Source organism: Sapajus apella, unplaced genomic scaffold (assembly GCF_009761245.1).
Source record: "Sapajus apella isolate SASKATOON/1434 unplaced genomic scaffold, GSC_monkey_1.0 scaffold1, whole genome shotgun sequence".
NCBI classification, from domain to species: domain Eukaryota; kingdom Metazoa; phylum Chordata; class Mammalia; order Primates; family Cebidae; genus Sapajus; species Sapajus apella.
In genome coordinates, this window is record NW_022436941.1 from 54,879,699 (window position 1) to 54,902,136 (window position 22,438).

The window sequence follows — 22,438 nt, forward strand, 5'->3', positions numbered from 1 at the left end:
GATATGAATGGGAAAATACTGTCTTTCTTGATCATGTTGTTGGGATTTAAATAACAGACATGTAAAGACTTATAAGAATAGAGCAGCTGTCACAAAATCATGAGACAACCCCATGTAAGATTTTCTCTCCTTCCAAATATTTGTGAAAACTATTTTTAGCAGTTTTAGTGTCAGCTTCCTAAATGTTTACATCTTCTATTTCTACAAGGCTGTGGTTTCTGTTTGATCAAATATTTGTGCAACGCACACACACACTCACACAGACATGTACACACACATATAAATATAATTTTTGGAAAAGCATTGACATACTTTGTATATTGCCACTTAGAGCACTTTAAAAAAATCTAGTTCATCTAAAGCAGTTTAGGAACGTTGCTGATATCTGATACATCCCTACTCTTTGCAGTAGATGTGCCCACATTGCCTTTGATGTTAAGTGCTGTCATTTAAAATCCAATATTTTAAGATCTTATATTATCCACTGAAATCAGGAAGTACATCTCAATGGCAGCATTCCCTATGGTCATGTCTATATCTGGGCTACATGGAATTTACCTGGGGTCTGGCTATACAAGGCACACATGATAAATCCAATAAAACTTCCCTATATCCCCAAGCTTTTTGATTCGTTGTTCCATATTACGCTGTGGAACTCTAGCATCTCAGCCTCATTAAATATAGGTCACCACTAAGTCAAGTTTCATTTAATCCACTAATTACAGAGCTATTTCTAGCTGTTCCAGTCATCTCCAGCCGTAAGAGCTAAATTAGATACACCCATAAAAATGAATAAAACCCAATTTAGTGTTATATCCTGTCCTGTTCGATCACTCTCACACAGGTTTTCCAGTTTTCTGCTGATACATGTAAGCAAAGCCCTGTGATTATTTTGCTGTGGAAGCTTTTTCTCCCTGGGTCATAGTGTGTACTGCTAGCTCTGGTGAATGTTGGGATTTGACTCCAGTTATGAGCAAACGGCAGAAAGGTGGAAAAGAGATTCATGTCATTGCTATAAAAATTAGCATCCCCACACAGTAATCTGACCCCACAGTAGAGGAGCTCTCCTTCAGGGCTGAGATCTATCATTGGAGGAGACAAAGCTGTGGTTTACTGGATGTGGAAAAGTTGCTAATATGCATTAGGCAGAACTTGCTAGAAATGTGCTCCTGGTCTACCAGCCAAATACTGGAAAAACTGTACATGCAGAAGTTGTACGTATTGAAAGTGTTTCTTCCTAGATAAGTCACCCATTCTGCAAGAACCAACTTCTACAGTAGCCATGGTGTATATCGCAGAAGCCTGGCAGGAGGGGCATACTCAAACCAAGGAAGAGAAGCCCTTTACTTCTCTAGAGTCCATGCAGTGCCCTCTATTGCCAAAGCTTCAAAGCTTAACGTTATGCCCTCTGATAAACATTTATTTACAGGGTCTAGCATCATTTGCATTAAGAAGAAAAAGAATGGTAGATTTGGAGATGAGAGGCAATTATATATACATACATATATATATATATTTGATTCATATGATGCCTATACTACACATTACACATACATTGTACTATGCAATATATGATATAATACATACAATATGATAATGTTTAAATCAATTCAGAAACTTAGTTTTTGGTTGTTATCCATACTTTCCCAATAACTAGTGATTGTGTGCTCAGGAAGAAGGAAAAACTAGTTATGGGGAGAAAATGTGTTTTCTATTCACATATAAGTTGTAGTGTGAAAAAAGAAGGGAAAATGTGCCTTATCTATTACATATGTTAACCTTGACTTTTTAGCTGGATTGAACAAGGGGGTTAAATTTTATTTTATCAACTCACATTACGTATTTTAATATGGACTCAGGAAAGCATTTTACTTGCATTGTTTATTGTGTTCCAGATTATATTCCCCAATATGTTATTTATGCTGAGTCACTCTTGAATATGTTTCAGATGAGCAGGCCTATACATTTAGAAGTTTCAGAGCAACATGTCATTTATTTTGGGGGCCACAATTCCCTTTTATCTTTATAGATGCATTAAATTGAGATAGATTATATATATTTTCTTTCCTGTAACTATGTATGACAAAATGAGTCTCAATTAATTTGTTTTAATATTGTCATTTTGTAGGTCTTGATTAGAACTACATCCATAAGCCATCTTTATGGGAACCTTGAAAAGTATGTTGTAACTGAGCATGGTATCCATACAGCCTACCCTCGCATGACAGTTTTTGGCCTTTTTCTTAAAAATGCACCAGCTTTTTCCTCTATAGATGCAAATTTATATAATTAATAAACCAATTAATTTATCTCTATACATAGACATTTTATTTTATTTGGTGTTTTCCGTTATTCATTTTTCTTCCTCCTTTAATTTTTGTCTACTTTCTTCTAGAGGCCACTCTGAGGCCTTAACTTTAACATTTATTGCTGTCAATTTCAATGGAAATGTTTTCTCCTCAAAATTCTCAGGTTTTTTGTTAGCTATTTCATGGAGTTTCTAGAGAACACGGCTTCAGCAATTCCTCTGTGACACAGCTTGACACTTTTAATGATGCCACTGTCACACTTGACTAAACAGTTCCTCTCTTGTCCTTATGTGGCAGAGAGTATCCACAAATAGTAATAAGTTGACTTCCAATTTGTCCCAGCTAATAAATGACATCATTAGACCTCAGAATAAGTGCTTTGTGAAGTGTATTTGAAGTATGCTCCTAAGACAATACTTCTGATATTTTATGCAGTTTTTACTTTATATAAACTTTAAAATTATTATAATAATTCCCATTAATAACATCCATAAAGTCAGCTCTGATTTTCTGAAACAAAGGCATATTAAAAAAAAAGTCCCCTGGTGTAATATTAACCCTCTCCTTTTTATTAATATTACACATTTCCATGTAAATCTTAATATACATTGATGTTTTAATTCCCCACGAAAAACAAAAACAACAAAACTCAAAAACACAATAAACTGACAAATGCAAACTAGCAAATGGATTTGTAAAAGGAATAGAAAGCAATAAAGATTTAGCATAATGAATAATTGCACTTTTCTAAGTGACCCAAGAAAATCAGATGCTGAAAATTCCTTGCTCTAGTTAGATGGTTCTTTTTTTTTTTTTAATTTTAACTGTATCTTTGAAATCTTATGAATAATTACACATGCTGTTGTATCTCACAAACAGGCTGCCTTAGAATCACATTATAGGTGCATAGTTGGGCGATACAATATATGCCTTTGCAGGTTTTCAATATAAATTTTTTTATAAATAAGTGTAATAGTGTAAACTGGGCAATAGGTTATGGAAAATTGGTATGTTTCCATAGTTGAGTACTTATTAAATCATTATAAATAATTTTCTAGATTTCTTATGCTAAAAATATTATAAAAATAAAAGTATTATTTCCCAAAGCAAAATATAAAACTATGCTGAAATTTAGGATATATTCAAATGGATTTTAGTAGAGATGTACTGGATGCAAACTTTTTCCCAAAGAAATCTCAACATACATAAAAAATTTACAAAATATAAAAAATGAAGAGCATAAGTTGATAGAGTCCTTTTTTTTTTTTTAAAGTATTGAGCTGTATCTTTTGTTTTAGTTTTCAAGGTTCAGTTACATTTTGTAGAAAATTGTTCAACCCAAGTCAGATAAAGAAAAATAAAATTATATGTAGTAAAATACCAAGAAGTATGATAGATACTCAGCATGTTATATGTTATATGTTTGGTTAATTCTTATAACTCTATTGGATTAAAATGAGAATCAAAGAATTTAATGTGTGCTCAAATCTTATGTTGCTGAATATAAGTGGGTAGATTAAGTTGAACTGAAGCGGATACAAATTACCATAAGCATTACCCACTATACACTTTGGTACAATTTGAGGCAAATATTTTTTAAAAAGCAACAGTGGTAATATTTGATACCATTAAAAAAATAATAACTGAACACCCAACAAACACTATATTGGCTGGGTGGGGTGGCTCACATCTGTAGTCCCAGCACTTTGGGAGGTTAAGGTGGGCAGATCACCATCATGTGACTTCAGGATTTCAAGATCAGCCTGGCAAACATGGCAAAACCCTGTCTCTACTAAAAATACAAAAATAAATTGTAAAATACAAAAAGTCTAACTAAAGTGGTAGCAGGTGCCTGTAATCCTAACTACTTGGGAGTCTGAGGCAGGAGAATCGCTTGAACCCAGGAGGCAGAGGTTGCAGTGAGCCAAGATTGCACCATTGCACTCCAGCCTGGATGAAAGAGCGAGACTCTGTTCCAAAACACACACACAAAAACAAACAAACAAACACTATAGTTATATGCAAATATGTTACATTCTGTAGACATTCATTAAATAGAGCATTAATCTGTCAAGGATGTGATTTGTAATAGAAAAAAAACAAAACAAAACAGTATTTGTAGTGTCCAGCCCTACAAGTTTCTGTAAGCCCCTCCTGGCTGGTGCGGAGATAAAAATTGTAGAAATAAAAGACACAAGACACAACTATCTAGTAAGGAGAGTTTGGGCCCAGGGTTCCACTGCCATCTAAATCTCAGAGACCAACAGTGGCCTCGAATGCCTGGATGCTCTCACTTTTATTGAGTTGCAAGTCTGGGGGGCAGGGTAGATAGGGTGTGGCAGTGATAGGGTCAAGTACATCACGTTTCATTCAGGTGGGGACTCAGGGATTTCTGGCACCCGAAGTGAGGTAAGGGTCATAATGCATCAGCACTATTTCCATACTTATCAAGAAAGAACAATAATATTACTATTACTGATTATCTTTTCTACGAAAAAGGAACTAGGTGCAGAAGCAGAACATGTGAGTAGACATGAAACCTGATCACTGACACACAGAATCATATAGAGACAGTTAAGCCCCTGGATGTATATGGGCCTGCCTGACAGCCATTAGGCCTTACAACAAGAGCTTGCATAAGTGGAGTTTTCTCCTCACTCCTCTGGGGAAGGAGACATCTCAGTCATCTTGGATGTCTCTTTCCCTACCTTGCTAAAACAGTGGGCACTTTCCCAGCGCTGAGGCTGCCACACAGCCAATGTGCCCTCCAGCAACCCTTATGCGGGCATGACAGAGGATATAAAGTGGGTTGCATTAGTGTCATTCAATTCACAATGTCACCCCACGTTCACACTTCTGACCTGAGAGGCATTAGTAAAAGATCATTTATGAATAACTCAGATTACCTATGAATAACTAATAACTACTACAGATATATTTCTAGTTACTGTCTTCTTCATTATTTATATGGGAGTAGGCTGAGGCTTCTGGATCCTGTTTCGGCACCTATGGGATCTCCTCCCTACATAAAGAAAAATAAAATAACTTACCATGTCCGTCCTTACTTCTGTCTGGATATTTAGAGATGCTGAATGGGGTTTCTTTTGTTTGTTGACTTTATGAATAAAGCAGCTTGTATTCATCTGGAGATTATTTTGCTACCAAATATTCATCTGGGGAGATTATTTTGCTACCTAATTAATTAGCTTCTAATAAAATCTGCCCTTACCAATATCTGAAAATGGAACTACAAACTATGGAAATGTGACTGGAATAGCAAGGCTCTGCATTATCAAATTCCACTGCAACCACTGTGGCATATAAATAAATAAAGAGCTGTAGCAACATTGAAAATAGTACTTGTCTGTATTAAAAGCATTCAAGGAATATTTCAATATCCAAAGGAAGTTACTTTTTTAAAAATTAAAAGATAGAAAGGATACCTACATGTCTGCTCTCTATGCATAACCTTCCCACCCAAGAGGAAGACGTGAAGCAAACTACAGTTATACTTTTGCAGATTCCATTGCTACAATCCAAACTCGGGCTTGAAGCTTTGAGAGGTATCAGGAAAGATCTCAAACTTATTTGTTTTTACTTTATGAACCAGCAGAGTTTGCATCCCTGCTTTAAATTGGAAGATTCCTACCTTCATAATGTGGAAGGTAAAATTAGGAAGAGCTGATTTTGGTTCTGGAGTTTTGAGCACTCTGAAGATTAAATGGCTTCTTGACTGGCAATGCATTCCCATCCACTGCAGTTCATGCGCACAGTGTTTTTGCTCTGATTGGTTTCTTCACTTTCCCTTTATGCTCCAGGAACTCTGAATCAAGAACTGGGAGCATGATTTGTGCTTCTTCCTTTGATATAAACTTGAGGATTTTTCTCTGGAAAATTTGAGCATGGAATTTACATAACAACTTTTGAACCTCTGAAAAATTAGAGGACAATAAAACTAGGTGTGAGAAAACATACTGCATCTCAGAACCTAGTCATCCTGATGATAGAGGAAGAAGTAAAAAGTAAAGCTTTGAAGAGACCATCTGTATAATATAAAATTATATTATATTATATTAACAACAAAGAATACATTATAATATAAAGATTATATTATACAGAAAAGAATGAATTTCTGTATTTAACAAAATTAGAGACGAATGTAAGATTTTGAATTTTTTATGCAATTATAAATATACAAATTTTATATCTGTAAAAATTAGGTGGTAACAAAGAAAGAATTACCAAATTTGTGATTATAGTAGAATCAGAGATAAGCAATGAAAAATTATGAACATTTAAAAATAGAATATGTACTAAAAATATGTAAGAAAGATACATGTGAGCTACCCATAACATCTTCAAATAAAACTCACTATTAAGGGAGACAAATGGCAAAAGTCTACCTAAGTAGAAACAATTTCTAATATGCTATTAGACAAATTAATGAGGGAAAAGAAGAACTACAAAATACAAAGATTATTGAGAGCCTAAACATGAATAAGCAAGTAATCGAAAAAGCTGTTTTCAAAACATACTTAAATAAATTTAACAATATAAACTAGTTAAGGAATAAACCTTTATTTTTATAAAATAAGAAAGTACAGATGGGAGAAATAACGTTGATAAAAATGAAACTTAAATAATCTTTTAAAGCCAGTATAAGCAAAAAATAAATTCAAGACAAGTGTTGTTGGGAAAAGCAGCAATGGTGGAAGGGTTTACAATGTGCCTACATAAACTGATTATACGTATAAAAGAAATCAGGAAAAATAAACTGTGGAAGGCAGCAGGAGGCCTTTAGGGAGAAAGGCCTCTCCATGCCTCCTGTTCCTGTGCAGGGTGACCTAGGCTCTGTTACCATAAACATTATGCTCAAGGACATAAAACCCCTTCACAGTACTAAGATGTAACCAGATTCATAGGATCCTTGTAAGGCCCACTTTCCACCAGCTGCACATAGCTAATAGGCTAAAGATAACCACATATTTTTTACATCAACTAATGGGAAAAACAGCCAGCTAGTATCAAATGGCAGTATTAAACTCACATATATTATTATTAATCTTAAATTTAAATCGACTATATCCCCCAACCAAAAGACACAGCCAAAACCCATCGATATGCTGCATCCAGACCCATCTCACATGCAAGGATACACAAAGACTCAAAGGGATGGAGAAAAATATACCAACCAAATGGAAAGCAAAAATAAATAAATAAATAAATAAATAAATAAATAAGCAGGAGTTGCAATTCTTGCCTCTGATAAAATAGACTTTAAAGCAACAAAGATCAAAAGAGGCAAAGAAGGACATTATATAATGATAAAAGGATCAATACAAGGAAAGCTAACAATCCTAAATATATGTGCACCCAATACAGGAATATTCAGATACATAATACTTATAAAGAGACTTAGACTCCCACACAATAATAGTGGGAGATTTTAACATCAATATTAGACAGATCAATGAGACAGAAAATTAACAACGATGTCCAGGACTTGAACTCAGATCCGAAACAACTAAACTTAATAAACATTTACAGAACTCTCCACTTCAAATACACAAAATATACACTCTTATCAGTACCACATCATACCTACTCTAAAAGTGAAGCAAATCATTCGTCAATAATTGTATAGCATTTCACAGGTTTAAATGAAATATTGGTTGGCTGCTTGTTTGTTATTTTCTTCCCTCATTTCTCCTGTCTCCATTATTAAGCACAATTATTGGCATAAAAGAGGTTTTATTTTATGCATTTTTAGACTGCATTCTAGTCTGAGCAATAAAGCAATACTCCTGGTCTCTCTCCCTCTTCCTCTTCCTCTTTCTTCTTCGCCTTCATAAAAAAAAAGATAATTACTATAATTACTTTCTTAATTACTATAATTAATTACTTAATTACTATACTTTCTTAATTACTCTTATTAAAAAAAAGATAACCACATATTCTCGTTTTGTGAAACTCCCAAACTGCCACTGTTATCAATCTTTAGAATGAGACACCAGTTCCCGCTCACTGATTCATCCCACCATCACGTCACCCTCTCCCCACCATCACACCACCCCTACCCTATAGATCAAAGTGATTGTAACTAATAAATACTGTGGTGAACCTAAGCTCAGGGCCTTCACTGACTCCAGTAAAAAGTGATGGCTTCCTGGTCCCACCTTTTGCATTCTTAATTACTCTTTTCTCATTCCTTTGTCTCCACTAAACTCAGGGTACCCATGGGTGGGGTGTGGGGCTGGTTCCCTACAAAGTGTGTCCAAAAAGTAAAATGAAAGATTAGCAGACTTTTGACAAAGAAATCAATTTACAAAAATTGGAATTAATTTTTGGCAAAAATGAATAAAGTAAATATGTTTATGAATTTTAAAAGGGCACTTGGAAATTGTGGACTTAATAAATGAGTTAGAAGGTTATGAAGAACAGAAAAAATGGTGAAAATGTAATTTACACTCTTTTCTATCTAAACTTGAACCTAAAGAAAAGCTGCACACAGAAAGTCTATTTGTGCTTGATAGATTTTTGTAAGCATTAGGCTGATCTCATTTGAAAGGACTTCAAGACTTTAGAAGTTATGGCTTTAAAAGTATGAAAAGTATATTAAGATGGAAAAAGGCAAAATTATATGCTTTAACATGGCTATTAAAAAAATAGTTTTACCAATTTACAAAGTACATGTTGTGTTAGTATAGGCTGGGAGTCAGAAATTTTCTTTTTATAAAAGTCCAGATAGTAAATATTGTAGGCTTTGTGGGTCAGATGGTCTCTGTGACTTAAAAACAGCAGTAAAAAACAGTAACCAAATGGATATTGCTGTGTTCCAGTAAAACTTTATTTACTAAAACAAACAGAGGTCTGAATGTAGCCTGAGGTCTATAGCCAAACCATGGTATAGTATGTGATTCAGTGATATCTATTTTTTTATATTTTTTTGTTTCAGGGTGTTTTGTGGATGAGAAAAGGTGCCAAGACACACAGATATAAAAATAGGTAGACAGAAGTTACCACTTGGGATTTCTTTGCCTAGAAACCTAGGCAAAAACCTGCATTGAATGACCAATTGAAAACAACCCCAAGCCTCTTTATATAAGTCAAATATTCCTTGGTTTATTTTTACATTCTCAAGATCTTATTATATGTGTGCTATTTTACCCCATGTGAATTCACAAATGTCAGCCTCTTCGCTGTATTTTTTAAGCAAACCAACAGGCAATTTTAAACATCTCCACTCATAATCATCAGCACTTCCTTCTTCTTCTCCCCTCCTATTTTCCAAATTACAGGCCTCTCATTTATATCCTGTATTAATACAAATAGAAATACAGCTGTCTTGTTGCCAGTATACCCAAACTCTGGATACCTAATTATTTATGTTTCAATCATTTATCAAAGTCATTTTCCTCAGGATGGAGGAATATAGAAATTATGGTAGTAAATTTAAGAACATTTAAGAAATCTATCCTATCATCTCTTAGGTTATTTATCTGTCCATTGCTATGAATCAAGGATGTTCATGAACATCTATCTGTCTATCATAGCTATCTATAGATAGATATATAGATAGATAGACAGATAGATAGATAGACAAATGGATAGATGAATGTGTAGATGGATGCAGAATGCATTATCTAACATTTCAACATCTTTTGCAAATATTTCCTTGAGAACTATTATGCCTATGAATAAAGAAATAGCTCCTTTTCCTGTTTGTACATTATAAACCAAAAAATGTTTACAGCCTGTGAGAGTGGTTACTATTTTCATGTTTGCAGTTAAATTGCCTTTGAAGAATGTCAAATGAAAAATTAAACCTAATCCAATTGTGGTTGACATTTTTCTGCTTCTACTTAGTCGAACTTGACGTTTTGGGAACATAATGAAATCCTATGAAGAACTGCATGTGTATATCTCAACTATGATTATATTAACAAGGTAGTGTAGTTGGAAAAAGGAAACCTGCCTTGGGTGTACTTTGAAAATTTGACTACAAGTGTTAATTTACTTAATGCCAAAGAGCTAGCTAACATTATAGCTTGAAATTGAATTTCTGAATGTTTGTTACTTTTTGAAGTCAATATTTTATACATTTCTCCTCATGCATTGTGGTAATTTGTAGCACCTTATATAGTTATTATGAGGATGTAAAAATATTCTCCTTTAAATAAATAATGCAAATAAAGTAAATAACATTTCTTAGTAAGTCTTTCTTAATTAAATTTAAGAATGTATTTATATTTTTTCTTTTTAACCAAAGCCTTCCACAGGTTTTCACTCTAATCATGAAAGTTATATAAAGCATTTAAGGACACTCTCAATCATATTAAAAGAAAGCTGTTAACAGCAAAGATAAATCCTTTGAGATGCAGTTTTACAAAACAGGTAAAAATATAGCATTTTTCATATTCAGAACACATCTAAGAAGAAAGTATCCAAGCAAACAAAAACTAATCTATATAAAAGGAAAACTATATGATTAAAAATGTTTGTAAAATAATACAGAAGAGCTAGAAATACAGCTTTGAAACAGGTAAAAAAAATTACGTCTATTGCTTCTAAAATAATTAACGATAAAATAATTGATCATTAAACTCATACAACTGAACATAAAAGAAACCATTCTTTGTTGCATTTATGCCTACCTTTTTAATTTCGTGCCAAATTATTATAGAAAATTTAACTTTCTGAAATTATGGAGGAGGAAAACTCATTTTGAATATTTTTAAAATATCAAACGACTGTATTGAAATATTAAAATATTTGAGCAATTCTTGAAATTGTAGCGCTTTCCATGTATAGGACATATTTCATATAAAAGCAAGAAAACTGTTTGTAATTTCATTCAACAGGCACTTTAAAATGAATCACATCGAATAAATTGTCAAACATGATCATATTTGCCCTTAAAATTTGCTACTAAAGTCAAATTTTTATTTACTGTGATCTTTACATGTTACTCTTCATCTTTGCAGTGATAAGCAAGATTGCCTGACATACCCCAAATGCTCGTTCTGTTTTGTCTGACAGCTAGCTTCTGGGAATCAAATTTTTGCCTGAAACCTCTGGAAAAGTCTTCACTCAAACTCATATTCCCAATAGAACCAACAGTGTTCTCTGCAAAGCTAAAGGGATTTCAAATTCCCCAAGGACCTCAAGATCCCAAATGTTGCACAGCTGACTTTACCCAGATGGCTCTAAAATACATTATCTCTAACCTCAGACTTTTTGGCATACCCACACACACTGATTTGAACCCACTATTAAGTCCTTAGTCAATTGTACTGTATTCACTAAAAGAAGGATAAAGGGAAAATGGATTCCAATGCAGCACAACCATGAAACACCCAGCATGCTGTAGCCTAAGCATGACTGCTTCTCACAGAGGCTAAGTCATCTGAAACCTTCTTCCTTGCATTTCTTTGTATCATTGTGTCATCTCCTTCACTTATCATACCACAATCTACATGTTGTAATTAATACAATCAAATTTGGGGTGATTTTTCAAATAACTGTTTTTGCCTTAAATTCTATTTAATTGCAAATATACTCAAAATTATAAAAGTAAAAGTTGAATTATTATTAGATAAGGTAATTGAATAAAATATCTGCATTAACAAGTCAAGTCACATATGTATTTATGAATGAAGGTAAATTTCAATTATGTTGAACTTACTTAATTCTTTTACTTTATGTACAAAGCATTTGACATTTAATTTTGTATTAACTGGAAATGTCTTTGATCAAACATAATTGCAGGCTCTCGAAAGAATTTCATGTAGTTTAATGAACTACATTTGTATTATATATTCAAATTAAAACTTCCTTTATTCAAGGGATAAAATGTTCTTACTGAAGTAGCATCAAGCCTTTTAAAAAATTTAATCAAAAATGTTTTCAATGCCATAAATGTGAAAATTATGATTAATGAGAGGAAAGTTGATCCTGTCACTGAAGAACAACTATCTGGGATTAGATAATTTATATCTTGAGTCTTAAAAAATATAATCTCCTGAAAATATATTGATAGTCATTCTTACAGAAATAATAAGGAAAATATTCAAGTCACAACCTTCATATGAGATTATTTTCAAATAATGTTTGATATATAATCTACATTATGTCAATCCAAGAATGACTCTGTGGAAATAAATAAAAACCAAGAATAAAGCACCAAGATGCAAAATGACTTTTACATAAGGTTTAATTCTACAACTATCATAAGATACAAAAGATAATTAATTTTTTGAATAGAAAAATTTCATAAGGGAAAGCAAAACAAAATCAAAATCAAAAGATAAAATAAATTAATGGGCCAATGTGTTTTATATTTATCTATCAGTAAATTATTATCTTCATATTATAGTAGTCTGGGGAAATAATATCACAAGACCACAAACCAAATAACATTTCTCAATTGTGCATAAAATTTACCAAATTATAAAAACTTTGGCTTTTTACTCCTCTTAGTATCTATAAAGTGACTTGGAGAACTTCAAGTAATTTTGCAGAGTACATGAAAATGAAAGTGCCAATTATTTTCTTTTTTTCTGCTCCAGCTGACGTACAGAGCAAAATGATTGATCCTGAATTATTCCTTTGTGCCCTCTACTTCTTGGTTCTATGCTGTCACAATTATTTCATTAAAAATGAAAAAAAAGAATAGATGGTATGTTATTTTCTGTTTAGTTTAACACTAAGATTTAAGAAACTCCTTAAGAGGCACCAGGCCTTACTCATCTTTGGGTGTCTCTCTGACATTATTTTAAAGTTAATCAAGGCATCCTCTACTCCTTTGACTTTCAGGACTATTTATAGAGATATCTAAATTTTGTAACATGGAGTTAGATGTATATGCTGAATTTTTATAAACATTTCCGATCACAGACAAGGAAAATTATTGGGCAGGATCATTAGCCTATGTATAATGTAAAGATAGTAATATTTTGAAGAAAATGGGAAATCTTCACTCCTTAGTGAGAAATAATAGCAAGTGGAAAGCAAGTGAAATGAAAAGCAGGAATACTGAAGAAACATAAAAGCATTAAAGTGTGATTTTGCAACTAAATAGGTTCACTATTATGTGACATCAGTCATTTCTAGACAACAAGAATATTCAGAAGATATTACTATTAAAATTAATGTATGAGTCATCAAAAAAGTAAATTAATAGAAGGATATAATTTGCATAAATCTCTGAGGTTTACCGTGCAGTATAATATTGACTATCCTTCCTAATCTTGAAGTTATTGAGGCCTGAGAGCTATAAAAGTAAATAGCTGGAAACAAGGAATGTAACTTATTTAACCTGACAGAGAACAAGCTGGCTGTAACTTTTCAGTTTAGTGCATTTATTGTCAAGAGATACATTGTGATATGTAATTAAAATATCTGGAAATCATACCAATGATTTCCAAAGCTCTAGAATCTTTATGAATCAGTATCTTTTCTTCCTGTGGTAAATTTGAGTAGACTGAATAGTTTACCCAGATATTCGAAGACTTCTGTCACAGCCAAGAACGTTATTGCCTTGTTGTGTAGTCTTGCCCTGAGGGTCTGACCAAAAGAACCATAACATTTTACAGAGAAACTGAAGAGTGCACAGAAAGAGTGACTGAATAGTGATAACTACTGTGTAATATATAGCTAAACATGAACAGATTTATACCACGCAGCCACAAAGTGAAAATGAAAAATAGAGATACTGACATAGCATTAAAAGGGGAAGAGTTACTAGCTGAGATGTGTTGGGGAACAAACTCATGCTTATTATAAACTGAAGAAATTAGGTATTTTTAAAGATGTGAGGTATGATTAATTTAATTACTGATTCTATGAAATGCATACTTTATCAGATTATACACATTTTTGCAAGTATAAAATGTTATTTATTGAGTTTACATTACCTATGTTGTAGTTTGTACCATTTGCATTCAATCCAATGAAAACAACCTCTTCTTCGCAAGGTATTTATATTCTTCACAGTTCTATTCTTTTAATCCTTTTAAAAATGTAGTATTTTCTTTTTTGATCAAGATAAACATCCAAAATATTTTTACCACAGCACTTCTTCTACCTATTGGAAAGTAACTGTATGTGGCTATGATGTATGCTTCTGTGTTCCACTATATAACCCAATGATTTCAGATGAAATTTCCTGGAGTAAATTGAAATAGAGGATTTCCTGAGATTCTAGATGCATGTGAGAAATTCTTCAAAGATGTCAAATAAATTCCCTCTTGATCAGTGACTCTGAAGAAGCTTGTGCCTCTAAGATATATACAGAGAAGCACATTCCATGAGTTTAATGGCCTTAGCACATTTGTACTTACTACACATTGCCAAACTGGTCTTCAAAAAGTTTGAGGTAATTGACAACCCTATCTCACCTGTGGTCAAATATATCTTACTGATCTTTTAAAGGTATCATAGCATAGTAATGTCAGCCTTTGTATTTTATTTTTTTCTTAACTAATAAATCTGATATGCTATCCTCTACTGCCCTTTTGTGTCCACTAACTAATGTGACTGAGCATTTTAAAATATATTTATTGGCTTCTCAGCTTTCCTTTTCTTTCAGTTTTCCATGAATATTTTTGACCCATTTTCTACTCTCTTTTGTCATTTTACTCAGAATTTTAAAATTCTTATGATTTATACAAATGTGTTTTTTCTTAGGCTTTTGCTTCACAATTAATTATCTTTTTTCCCAACTGTGGTTTAATCAGCTGATCCGGGAAAGAATTTTATTTTGTATAAGATTCACTTGTAGTTACCCGTAGACATTATGGCTACTGTATGTTAAGTCTTTTTATTTCAATTTTTATTTTAGAATTGTTACTATGAAAGGAACATTACTATTTTCATTGGGTGATAGTATATCCACTAACTTTCTATTTTTTCATTACTCTTAGTAATTATTTGTTTGTTTTTTAAATTTTAGGAAGACAACATTACCTCCTCTTTTTCAATATTATATATCTGACTTATTTTATAGACCTATTATCTTGCTGAATCGCTCCATACAAAATTGATAAATGAATCAAAGAGACCTTTGTGGACACGCCAATCTTGGCCTTTCAGTTTAATAGGATTGCTTTGAGTAATTGACCACTATTGCTTTTGTTGTTGTTATAAGCATGTGTTATATTTCATATGGTGTTATGTATTTATTTATCATAATCACTACTTTAATTTTGCCATCCAGTGTGATATTTTTCATAAATATAATTTCAGGAAAGAACTATCTTTGTATTCATGAAATGAACTTATTTGATCATGACATATTTTTAAAATATAATCACTCCATTAAACTAGCTAAACTTTTGCAGAGGTCTTCACATTTGGCTTAATAAAGACTTTAATCTTTGATTTTATTATATGCTTCTTAATTGCCTTCATTATGCGATAATTATATTTTGATAAAATAAAAAAAAGTTTACAATACCTGTTCTTTGAGTATTTGGCTAAATTTATATATAAATTAATTTAGATTTCACATATAATTAGAGAAGCAGAAAAATTATTTAATTATACTTTTAATTTCCTAATAGATTCTAGATATTCAGGTTCTAAATATTTAAAAGGTAAATTTTGAATTTATATGTTTTTGAGATAACAATAACCTTTATCTAAGATTACATATGAATGCTGAAAAATTACATACACTGTATTTTTGGGAATTAAAATATCTACAATCACTATTTTTTTCCTTATATTTAATCAAGATATTTTACATCTGTACCATTTTGCTTGTTTTGCTCATCAGTTTTTCTGGGGTAATATTATATGAATAAAATTATGCTTCAAATATTTAGTACATAGACTGGTCAAATTATAAAATCTATTCATGATTGTTTGCTTACCCGAAAAAAAGGGGATTATATTTCAAGTACCAAATTCCCAGTACTGCATAAGTAATAAATATGAAACACTTATAAAAGCATCTGTCACATAGTAAAAGGTCAGTCACCACCAAATATTGCTATTTTAATTTTGATTAATATTATCATTAATATTCCAAAGAAGTATTTTTAATTCTGGCCATGTCCTATTTTGTTTGATTCTTATTGTATAATTTTTATTTTATCTGTTATTTTTAAATTTCTATTTTAAGATCTTATTCTAGTTCCTAGCTTAGCATTTCTTTCCAATACTTTCCAAATAGGCACACTTTAGATTATCAATTAATCCCTAAGAAATGATTTGGCTATAACTCATACCATTCAATATTTAATTTTTTATTCTGATTCAAATATAAAACATAATATTTTTATTATGATTTCTCTTAGACTCATGTATTATTAGTTCATTTTTAAAAATGTTCCAAGTATATTGGTCTTATATTACTCTTATTTTATTTTTGATTTCTAATTTTTTAACTTAATTTTAATATTTGCTGTGTCCAGAAACAGCTCCAAATTACATCAAAACATAATTTGTTGAGTCATCATTTGTAATATTACAAATAGTAGACTTTTGAAAATATTTCACATATTCTTAAGCATAACTTCATAAATTTTGTTTCTTGAGCGTTATAGCTACTTAGGTATCTACTTGTCTATCTATATTTTACTTATAATTATCTACATCCATATTAAGATATTTAACTATGTAATCCAGGATTTTTATGTTTTTATAATGTTTGTCAGCTTAAACCTGCTGTTATTAGTCTCCTAAATTTCCAACAATGATTACAGTTTTCCTGATTTTCTCTTGCAGTTATTTTACTTTTTGCTGTGTATATTTGAAGCATTTTAATAAGCTGCTTATAGTTTAAACTGAAGTGTAATATAAAGATACTGAGCAATTTGGTTCCTTCTGAGGCCTCTCACCTTGGCATGCAGATGGCTGCCTTCTCACTGCATTCTTACATATTCTTTTCTCATTTCTGGTGTGTCTGTGTGTTTCTAAACTTTTTGTTCTTATAAAGACAACAATCGAATTGGATTAGGAGCAGTCTTAATGACTCATAACTTAATAATATATTTAAAGCCTCTATTTCCAAATATAGTTACATTCTGAGGTACTAGGGGTTAGAGCTTCCACCTATGGGTTTCAGAGTATACAATTTAGCTTTAACAATACACCTAGGTATGATTGTTTTCACATATATTGTACTTATTATTTGGGAAAACTGGCTAGCTATTTACAGAAAGCTAAAACTGGAACCCTTTTGTATATGACATATACAAAAATTAATTCCAGATGGATTAAATTTTTAAACATAAGACCTAATACCATAAAATCTCTAGAAGAAAACCTAGGCAATACCATTCAGGACATAGGCATAGGCAAGGACTTCATGACTCAAACACCAAGAGCAATGGCAACAAAAGCCAAAATAGACAAATTGGATCTAATCAAACTAAAGAGCCTCTGCACAGCAAAATAAACTATCATTAGAGTGAACTGGCAACCAACAGAATGGGAAAAATTTTGTGCCATTTATCCATCTCACAAAGGGCTAATATCTAATACCTACAAAAAAGTTAAACAAATTTACATGAAAACAACAACAACTCCATCAAAAAGTGGGTGAAGAATATGAACAGGCTTTTCAAAAGAAGACATTTATGCAGCCAACAAACATGAAAAAATGCTCCTCATCACTGGTCATTAGAGAAATGCAAATGAAAATCACATTGAGATACCATCTCATGCCAGTTAGAATGGTGATTATTAAAAATTCTGGAGACAACAGATGCCGGAGAGGATGTGGAGAAACAGGAACACTTTTACACTGTTGCTGGGAGTGTAAATTAGTTCAAGCATTGTGGAAGATAGTGTGGTGTTTTCTCAAAGATCTAGAAATAGAAATTCCGTTTGACCCAGCAATCCCATTATTGGGTATATCTAAAGGATTATAAATCATTCTATTATAAAGACACATGCACATGTATGTTCATTGCAGCGCTGTTTATAATAACAAAGACTTGGAACCAACCCAAATGACCATCTGTAATAGACTGGATAAAGAAAATTGGCACACATATACCCTGGAAAACTATGCAGCCATAAAAAGGGTGAGTTCATGTACTTTGCAGGGACATGGATGAAGCTGGAAACCATCATTCTCTGAAACTGACACAAGAACAGAAAACCAAACACCACATGTTCTCATTCATGAGTGGATATTGAACAATAAGAACACATGGACACCAGGAGGGGAACATCACAAACCAAGATCTTCTGGGGGGTTAGGGAGTTAGGGAAGGGATAGCAGGGGGTAGGATAATTGGGAAGGGATAACATTAAGAAAAATATCTAATGTAGATGACAAGGGGATGGATACAGCACACAACCTGGCATGTGTATTCCTGTATAACAATCCTGCACGATCTGCACATGTATCCCAGAACTTAAAGTATAATAATAATTAAAAAAAAAAAACTAAACTTGATTTTGAGGACTATGCCTTTCATTAATTCTAGAAAGTTATTTAACTATTTTACATTTATTTATCTCTTCTTTATCATTGCTTCAATTTTCCATATCTGAATCTTCTGTAAGGTATAATTTTAAACTTTTCTATTATAGTTCCCCTTTTTTCTTAACAGTTTATGTTACTAAACTCTTTGTTAATTTCTTAGTCTTATATTCTAATTCATTAAGTTTTCATTTTCACTATGATCAGTTTCTACTTACTTCCTATGTTGTCTTATTTTCATTTTAGTTACTATATGATCTATCTATCTATGGCAACATAGCAAACCACAACAAAATATTATTATTTTTCTCATGATTCTGTGCTTCAATTGGACTTAGACAATTCTTACTTGGTGTTGCTTACACATTTGAAGTCAGCTTGCAGATGGCATTTTGAAGTCACTTAATAACTAGCCTGTCTGGATGTTCATGATGGCTTCTTCATTTGCATATCTAGTGTCTCAGTATTTCCTCTCATGCCTCCACTTCCCCTCAGATTGGACTGGAATTCTTAGAGCTGCAGAATTCCAGAAAGCAGGACATAGAAGCTGCTCAGAAAAATACAATATCTGGCATAAGTCTTTTCTCCCATATTCTATTGATGATAGGTTCATCCCCAAACACAAGGTGTGGAAAAATATACCCAACTCTTAATGGGAATAGAATATGTAAACTAAGCATTATTGTTGCACTGTCTTTGGAAAACATAAAGTGCCACACTGCATTTTAACATTAATAGAATTTCTAGTATTGTTTCTTACCTATGTTATTTTCTTGGATTATGTTTTTGTTGTTTTTTTTTATTTTGTAATTTTAAATTTATTTTTACTGTTTGAATATACCTTTTTATATTCATGCTTAACGTTTTATGCTTTGTGCTTTCTTCTACCTGTGTATCCAGATTACAACCATATTTTGTAACAGTAGGGTGGGGTGCCTATTAAGTTGCTGATGATTGTGCTGAGTCAATTACTTGGCCAGAAATCGGAATAGAAATAAAGAAATGGTTGGTCTTTGTCTTCACACATCCTTGACTCAAAGTCATAGTCAAAGGAAGGGTAATAATACATCTTTAGCCTACTTTTTAAAATGAAGGAGATGCAGCCTAAACCCTGGTGGCAGACAGAAATTCCAGTTCCAGTTACCCATTACATTTCAGACAACAAATTCATGTCTATCACTTTTCATTTTAGGACCTGAAGCTAGCATAAACTGTTTCATCCATGTTCAAAGTGTTCCTTTCCATTTTTCTTTTTGTGACCTGTGGAGCTTGGGATTTTCCTTATCTATGCTTTCTATGGTTGATTTTCCTTTTTATACTTAATTATCACTGCAATGTCTTTAGAGATATGAGGACATGTGTCAAAAATTTGAAATTACTACATCATCTTAAATGAAAAGCTTTTAAAGATAACAATTGCAACTATTTTTGTCAACGCTTGTCTGTTCTCAGGAAATAGCTAGACATTTTCTTAAAGCAGAAAGGATTAATAGGTCTTCCTATCTCACTGAAACTATTTGAACAATGCACTATTTTCTGTTATATTTATTGGGAAATCAAGAACAGAAGTGTTAAATAATTTGTGAAATGTTACCAGGCAACTGGAATGAGAGAGGTTCAATTTTTATGTCATTTTCAGTTGGGTTTTAGATGGTCCATTAATCACTGGGTTGGGAAGATTTCTGAAGTTATGTCCACACAGGGTAAAAATAGTGGGCTGGATTATCATTGTTTGGTGTATTTCTGATGAAATACAATGGTAGCACATATAGTTTTGCATTTCTTTTTCTGTACCATCTGCCACTTGAACAAACAAAAGAGGGAGGGAGAGGAGGTTAATTCCAATTACAAAAAATTGTGAAGTGAGACAAAAAACAAAACGAAACAAAACAAACAAAGAAAAAACCCTGCATTTTATTTTCTAGTATGTCTGTAAAGAAAATAATCCAGGTAGTAAAAATTTGATGTAGCAGCTAGTGCCAACTGTGATAAATACTAGAAGTTTTGGAAGAAAGAATTGTATACATATGATTGCATATGCTACTGAGGCTAAATCATTGTTATTTTGGTAGACAGTACAAGCGTAGTAAAGCAGTAAATGCATAGCAAATCTACAAATGTTCCCAGTATTTTTAAAACATTTCTATGCATTTCTATGCAAGATCCATAGTTCTTTTCAACACATAGTTATGCACAATTAAGGCATTTGGTCTTCCATCAAATCAACCAGACTAAAATCTTCTTGCTCAAAATATCTACCATAATAATTTGCCTTAGTGTCTGAAATGTTAATATTCTATATTGCTTTGTTTTATTAAAGGATTATTTTTCATTAATATGCAAATACTCCTGAGGCTTATACTTAATTTGTGTAATGTATAGTTGTCATAAAGATAAAGAGCTCTGCAAAATTGCAAGGTTCTGTAGGAACAATTTTGGTATTGATGTGGGAAGGACTGTACTGAGAGGAGATAAGAGGACACAAGACAGCAAATACTATAGAATAAACATAGACATCTGGATCACACCTCAAATTTTAGGAACCCCAAGAACATTAAAATAGTCAGTGGAATTAGATCTTGTCCTTTAGACATGTAAAATTTGTAATTTGTAATCTTCTGGAAAATTCAAAATATTACTTAATATATAAATGTTTCTGCCTTTCTACAAACCCATGGCCTGCTGACCACAAAAAGAGAGTCTTTGTCCAATGACATTGAAAAACAAAATAAATGAGAGTTCCTGAGTCAAACCTGACATAAATAAATATCATGTCAAAATACCAGATAGAGCATGGAGACTTGCTACGTGAGTGGAATGGTCTTACACAAGTTTCAGATTTATGAAGTAGGGAAGGAGATTCTGAAGATGTTGCTTGGAGCATTGAGTTGAGCCCAATTGTTGCTCTTTGAGAAAAATAAAGTTTGGACTCCTTTTAAATTACTATTTGATGTTAAATGATGCCCTTTCAGTGCAAATCATAACATAAATTGAACCTCATGGGTCATAATTATGACCTAGGCAACACTGTCAATTGTTTTAGTTAATATACAGTGAAGTGTAAAGTAAACTTGAGTTTAAAATAAAGGCAAAATTTTTCTTTTTCTTTAAACTCATTTATTTTTACCCACAGTCATAAAAAGAAGACTCACATAGAGAAATATGAGGCCTTTGTTTTGGGAGTTGGGGTGTATATTTTGAATTTATTTGTTTTGTTTATTCGTTAAAGAAATACCATTCAAATATACAGTATTTGTGTTTCCTCTAGGAAATGTAACATCTAACAACTTTTCCATAACAATTATCTTAACTTAAAAGAATGCACTTAAGAACTGCAAGTTGATTTTAAAAGTATCATCAGGTTTACTTGGAAAATCAATAAATGTGTACAATTGGGTTGGAATTTTATGAGAAATATCTGAAAATTTAGCACTTCTAAGGTGGTTTTTCTGTATCGTCTACTACAGTTGATGATTTAAAAAAATACCTGTGACTTCATTTTATTGCTAAAAGTAGAAATATTAGATTAAATTAAAAGGTGCTTATATTTGAACATAGATATATAAGTTGGCCACTAAAGGTGTATCCTGAAGTTACTCACTTTTCTGAACTGAAATGCTCTCAAATTGTTCAGTTATTAAATGACTTTCTAAACTCAAAATCAAAATAATTATTAACCATAGTGCTATCA